The sequence below is a fragment of the Lonchura striata genome, chromosome 4 (assembly GCF_050655825.1).
Source record: "Lonchura striata isolate lonStrDom1 chromosome 4, ASM5065582v1, whole genome shotgun sequence".
Classification (NCBI taxonomy): Eukaryota; Metazoa; Chordata; class Aves; order Passeriformes; family Estrildidae; genus Lonchura; species Lonchura striata.
Window position 1 is genome coordinate 45,448,020 of NC_140706.1, and position 6,455 is coordinate 45,454,474.

Below are 6,455 nucleotides of genomic sequence, written 5' to 3' on the forward strand. Positions count from 1 at the left end.
TTCTGGTCAGCAATTTGTGGCAGCCCAGTTTTGCAGTACTTGGCACATGTGTCAAAGAGTAATAATCCTGGAAGAGCACTGAGAAGTTAATTTGCAGTGATAAAACTGTTGAGACATCAGGGTGCAGCATGCTTATACACAAAAAGGGCTTGAGACTAGGCTATAGCTGATGTAGCTTAGGTGTCTGAAGGAAAAAAAATCTCCCTGACATCCTCATTGTTCAGAAGCCTGGATCCCTGGCATGCATAAAATTACCAAGTACATTGTGGATTTCATACAACCATCAGGTTCTCAATAGAAAGCAATAAAAAATGAAGTGAGGGTATGTCAGCATGTTTCAAATGAACCAGAATTTGTTTGAGAAACCAGTTAAAGAACTTCAGGTCTTTCTTTTCACATAAACACTCCTTGTAAGAAAGGTAGTAGTGTGTAGCTGCTGTAAAGTGACCAACAGTAAGTGGATGTAAGTAACAGAAAGCTATTAGTATTGGATAACTTTCCAGATCTAAATGACAGAAAATACAGGAACACAGCCAACAGGCACTTCAGCAACGTGCTTGTTTTTCACTAAATCATCTACTTTGGTTGCAAGTGTTTATCCTTACTCAGGCAAAGATTTCATTGACTTCAGTGGAAATTCTGACTGTATGAGGAATGTAGAATTTTTTTCCTCCTGTAAACAGAGGTTCTCTGGAATTGCAGCCTGCACATAATAAACTTCTGAAACAATTCAGACCCATCATTCTCTTTCACTGTGAACAGAACTTCAATATATCTCAGTTAACAATAAACATAGGCTCTCCTCCCAGTCCTATTGAAATCTATGGCAAAACTCCCAGTGACTTCAATAGGAGCTGTAGCAGACCCTGAGGCTTTCAAAGACCAGACATGCAATGCTTTAGCATTCTGCCTCCTTTAGCTACAGGTCAAGCCTTTGGCTTTGTAAAATAAGGAGAAAAAGAATGTACTTGCTGCCTGGTTGATGAAAAATAAAAAAAGTAAACCAGCACTAAAAGGCATTTATAATAAAAGGTGCTAAATGGAGAGCACAAACCTCATATCACACAAAATCAATTTTATATACTCATCCTATAATAAAATGTGGTCAATATAATGCTTTCCCACATCTTCCAAATCCCTAAACGACAGTTAATTATCATCATTTACCCCAATCAATTACACATAACAACATATAAATAGATCAAAATAAGTTACATCTAACATATTATAAAATAAAGAATGTTAATTATTGCAGAGGTAAGACTGGAATTAAACAGAGAATGATGTGTTTTCTAGATAACAAAGTTAGGAAAACAGGACTAAATCTCTGTATGCCATGATTACCTCACATTTGATAACACTGTCCAAGATGCTGTTGTTTATTCTTTCGATAAATGTCCTAATCAATAGATACATGAAGACAAAATAAGAGCAATCAAGAAGGGTGTATTTGCCTCTCTATTGGAACATATATATTGAGGACAAATAGAATTCTCATCAGCAAAACCTCCTTTGAGTCTAATTTGCAGTTCTGATTTATAGCTTTTAGAACCATCATCAGGGATATGGCAAATATTCAAGCATTTGCTTAGCTAAAAGATAAAGGGCTGTAAAGGCAGCTGAGATACGACACAGAAAACAAGGTTTAGGATACTATGCTCAAAACTGTAGGTCACCTTTCTTCAAGATCAAAAAGAAGCAGCATATCCCTGTTGCCCAAAAATTTTTTGGAGAAATAGTCTCTTAAAAAGTATAGTTGCTCTTGTTTTTTTTTGTCATTGATAGCAGGTAGAGAAAGTCCTAAAAAAATCAGAGCTTTATGCCATTACTCCATTAAAAAAACTGTATGAATACTTAAAGATAGTTGTATTTCTAAAGGTTTATTGGAGTAGTTTTAACATCTGAATCAGCATCAAGCTTTCCCTGTACTAGGATCTATAAAAATATATAGGCTCTGGCAGGATGGAAATAGCCAAATGCTTTTGATTTGCAGGGTCTTTCAAAACCAGGGTCTTTTCATATTTCCCCTGATAGGAATACCACTACAGTCTAGTTTACCCCTACCTATAACACTTGATTTAACTGTCTGATGAATATGCTATAATCCAGAACAGTAAAATTATCTCAGTTTAGAAAACACAAAACACTCCCAACTAAATTTTCTCTCCCCTAATGCCACCTAAAAAAGCCCTGAGGATTTAAAACATAATAAAAATAATTTCAGTGGCCTGATCTGTAATCCTGTCTTTCCAGACAGTTCAGGACAGCTGAGGAGGGCAGAAACTGTAAAAAGGGACTATGAAGCTGGAGTAAAGGACAATAGAGAACTTTTCATAGCGGATTGCCACCATCAAATCCATGAAAATAAACTACAATCTAAGTCTCTTTTTCACTTTGACAAACTACCTACTAAGCAGAAATAAGTATGTAAAGAAAAGTTCAGCTCTGCTTAAGTCAGGGAGTTGCTCATCACTCCAGTGAGGATTTCACCTTTTACATCTAACAGAATTTGTCTTTTTCAGTGCAGGCAGCTGAGGGGGATGGTGTGCATATTTTCTATCAGCTATGAGTGCAGGGCTTTTCCTGCCCATTAAGAAAACAGCTTCTGAAGATCAGACCCAAACATTCATTTTCTGTTCAGTATTCCTGGAATGCTCTTCTGCTTCCTTATGCTTGTTAACTATTTACACCTCGCAGTATTCTCTCTGTAAAGTGGTGTTAAAATCTCTCTCTCACGTGGCTTTGATGACAATATTTATGCTGATCTTTGAAAGACTAGAATGAAAGTTAGTGCCTGGTTTTGTTCCCACTGTTCAGAAAAGCCTGTACAAAGCTGATACTTTGCATTAGGGATCTTTCTGATGGACAAGGAATGAAACTGGTGAATAGAACTACTGATGTTAGATCAAAAGAGACCCTCTATTCACCCTATTTCTCTCATTTATTTTTTGGCATTATCTTTTTCCTTCCTATCTCTCTGAGGCCCAAGGCATCAAAATTTACATCTTCTTTGTGTTCTATCCTCAAGAAGGAAAGGAAAGGGAGTAGGAGGGGAAAGTAAGAGAGATAAAAGGAAGAAACAGTTCTAGATGTCAAGCAGTGTAACCAATTCCTTAATGTTAGTCTGTGCTTTTGAATATCGTATAATTTATAAACTGGAAACACATTCTGCTTTGATTTTCAAACAGCAGCTGAAGTTGCATGCCTGTTCTAAGCCTTTTAAGGGATAAGGAAACTGATGGAGATAAAAAATATTCACTTGTAATTCTTATATGATCCTGGTAGTGTTCCAGATTTCCATGGCAGGTGGTGTGGAAGGGATTTGAAAAGTGGTGGAAAGAAAGGATGAAAGACATTTTGAAGAACGCTTCACTTCTGTGAAAATGGATCCAAATTCTCTGCTTAATCACTAGAGTTACACAATTACCTCTTGCTCTTTAAAAGCTTTGTAGTTTAATGGTGACATTAAGCAGAATAGCTGTTGTCAGGTATGCAAAATCACAAGACAAGATTTTCTGCATTTCCTCACAATTTCCATTTTGTGAAGTTCTGCTGTACTAAAGGGCCATATTTTTAATTCATTTGTGACAAAAGAGTGTGATATAACTTGCCTTAAGTTTCTGTAGCACTCAAGGTAAGCTTTGCATTATAGCCCCAGATTCATTGCATTAAGTGAAGAAAGACTGCTCAGGAAACTATATGCCACTGACAGCAGGCTGAAAACACATCCATCTGAATGAGAAATTCAGCCAGATATTAAAGGAGGCCAGTGGCTACTAAGATGATAAGCCTCTCTGTTTGCAAGTACACCAGAACAGAAGGCCTGAGCATGGCTTTACATGCAAGACGTGAAATAGTTCTGTCCAAGCTCTCAGCAGAGCAGCAGCGTAGGAGACAGGCAGTACAGGCATACTGTACAAGCTCAGCCCTTGAATTCTACAGTGATAAGGCAGACTCCCAGGATTAACAGCCCTGTCAAGGGTAAGTCTCTGAAGTGCTTATTTGTTTAGAAGAACCACCTCATTCATCATTAAGGAGTGATAGAAATGGAAGTCCTCTGACACAGTATCTGAAGTCTACCTGGATGTATGTTTTCTCAGTATCATGGAAAGAAGAAGATAAAATATTGCTATCTGGTTTTAAAAACAGTATTAAAATGAAATACATTACTTGTGTTTATAATGTCTGGTTTCTAAGATGATTGTTTTATTTATTTTCATGGAAATATTGCAAGCCATTTGAAAGTACCTACTTTCCATTATGAGCAGAAATACACCCGTATGAACACAATGTGAAGAACAGCAGTAAAACTTAAATTTGCATCCCCCCTTCAAAAAGAAACAGGTTATATTTTGACTTTCTATGAAGTTTAAAAAATGTTCCTGATAATAAGTAATGACACTTGTCTGATAAAATTATGACGTTTATTTTTTTAAGTTTCATTTATTATAAAGAATTAATTCAACTAAAAATTTGTGATATGAAAATACTGGACTACTCATATGAAGATTTTTACTATAGGGAGTTATTCTGTGAATGGTCCTAGACTGCAATTTTGGAACCTCAGATCCAGGGTCTTATTCATAGCCCATTTTCCTCTGTATCTTTCTGAAAATTACAGTCAGGAGAAAGAGTCTAATAAAAACATATTATAGGAGCTGTGAATGACTTATAAATACCTTTCTTGAAGACCAGAAGACTGAAATAAGGATGGTAAGAAGTAACAGAGGGTGAAGAATACAAAACACTACAATAAATTCTGGGAAGCTATTCCTCACTGTGTTGGTGGTCTTGTAGGTATTGGACCTAATTAGATGTTAAGAATTAAAGATATCTTGTTCTGTCATTTTGACAATGTGTGTACTGAAGCAGACTAGACCAACACTTGTTTTACCATTAAGAGACATATATAACTGGTTTTTTTTTCCAATTTAGAAAACTTGTCATTTACTGGAAGTGCAAGCATAAGTTTGCTACAGTGTTGTAACTAGGAAATACTGATTTTCATAAATTCATAAATTCATTGAAAGGTTAGAGACTATTTCATTCCAAACCCCACTGCCATGGGCAGTGACACCTCCTCTAGACCAGGCTGCTCAATTTTGTTATCAGTCCCATGTTTCCTAGGCTGTTATACTCTGTTAAATTTATTAGGAGAAGAAAACCAACAAACCAAACAAACATTTTTATTCAGTGTTTCATTAATTTTCTCACTCTTTTTTTTTTTCTGTGGAAGAAACCTGTATCGGGTATAAAGAAATCTATTTTAAATAATTGTTCAGGGTATTGCACATTTCTAATCCATACATGAGAAATCTGTTAATGGAGAATTTCACATATTTCAGTGAGAGGAAAGAATTATGCAGAATCACTGTCTTCAACACAGTAACGCTGTGACCAGAAATACTAAATCCTGCCAATAATTTGGCATCAGCTGACACTGACACCATTTTTAAAATTAGTAATATATGTTGTGCATGATGCAGTGCAAATCACTGTACATTAGAAATCATAGATTTCTACTATCATTCTGATTTTGTGTTATTCAGAAAACATCCGATTACCTTTGACTATTCAAGAACTGCTCCCTTGGAAAGCACTAATTAAGATACTGAAGAGTCTCATCTAATATTTATACTTCTGGTGTTGCACTAGATCATTTTGCAGTGCATGAACAGCGTCATGAAGAAGGAATTAGAAGCAGTATAGCTCTGAGCCTCAGATAATCCTTCACTGATTAGTGAGATTCGCATCATCACCTATTCTGAATGCACTCCTCTCAGGATGTTGATAAAGCCCTTCAGTATCACAATATGGACTTCCAAGCACAGCTACGGCTTTTCTACCCAATCAAAGTGAAACCCTCAGTTCACCTGGTTAAGCTAGCTAATCCTAAATCGGCTTTTAGATTGTCACTTAACAACTCTGAGGCACTCCAGAAGGATCCCGCACAAATCCTGTGGTAAATGAGGCCTAGGCTGAGTGAAAATGAACAAACAAAAAGCTTTAAAAATGGACAGCAAATTCTTTATCTAAGGCATATTTTTATTTCTTTAGAGTGAGAATTAAGATGTCAGGAGTAGGACAGTTCTGTTAAATTGGTCTTCAAACGATGATGTATGCCTGCTTAGATTTCCAATGATGACATTTGAGTACATATTAAACAGCAAACCGATGCAAATAATGTGCAGAGGGTTTGGTGCTTTGCAATTTTTGAATATGTGGGCTATGACTAATCATGCAAAATTATAGGTTTCATAAAGAAATTGAAAAGTTCTGTAGTTCAGACATATTTTTTGGCTTTGAAAAGGTCTGAACAATTTGAATTTTTTGATGAACTCCCCAACATGATATAATCATCTTCTGATGACATTTTTAGCAAAAGTTACACTGCTATGTTAATGTCTGTACCTTTCAGAAAACTATGCTGCCATCTAAGTCCTGCTTACTACAGA

At 36.1% G+C, this 6,455-nt stretch overlaps 1 protein-coding gene across 2 annotated transcripts in view; it reads right to left on the reverse strand.

The window, feature by feature from the left end:
- Positions 1–6,455, reverse strand: part of FAM241A (family with sequence similarity 241 member A) — a 272,688-nt gene that overhangs the window by 127,260 nt on the left and 138,973 nt on the right. The window lies entirely within an intron of this gene.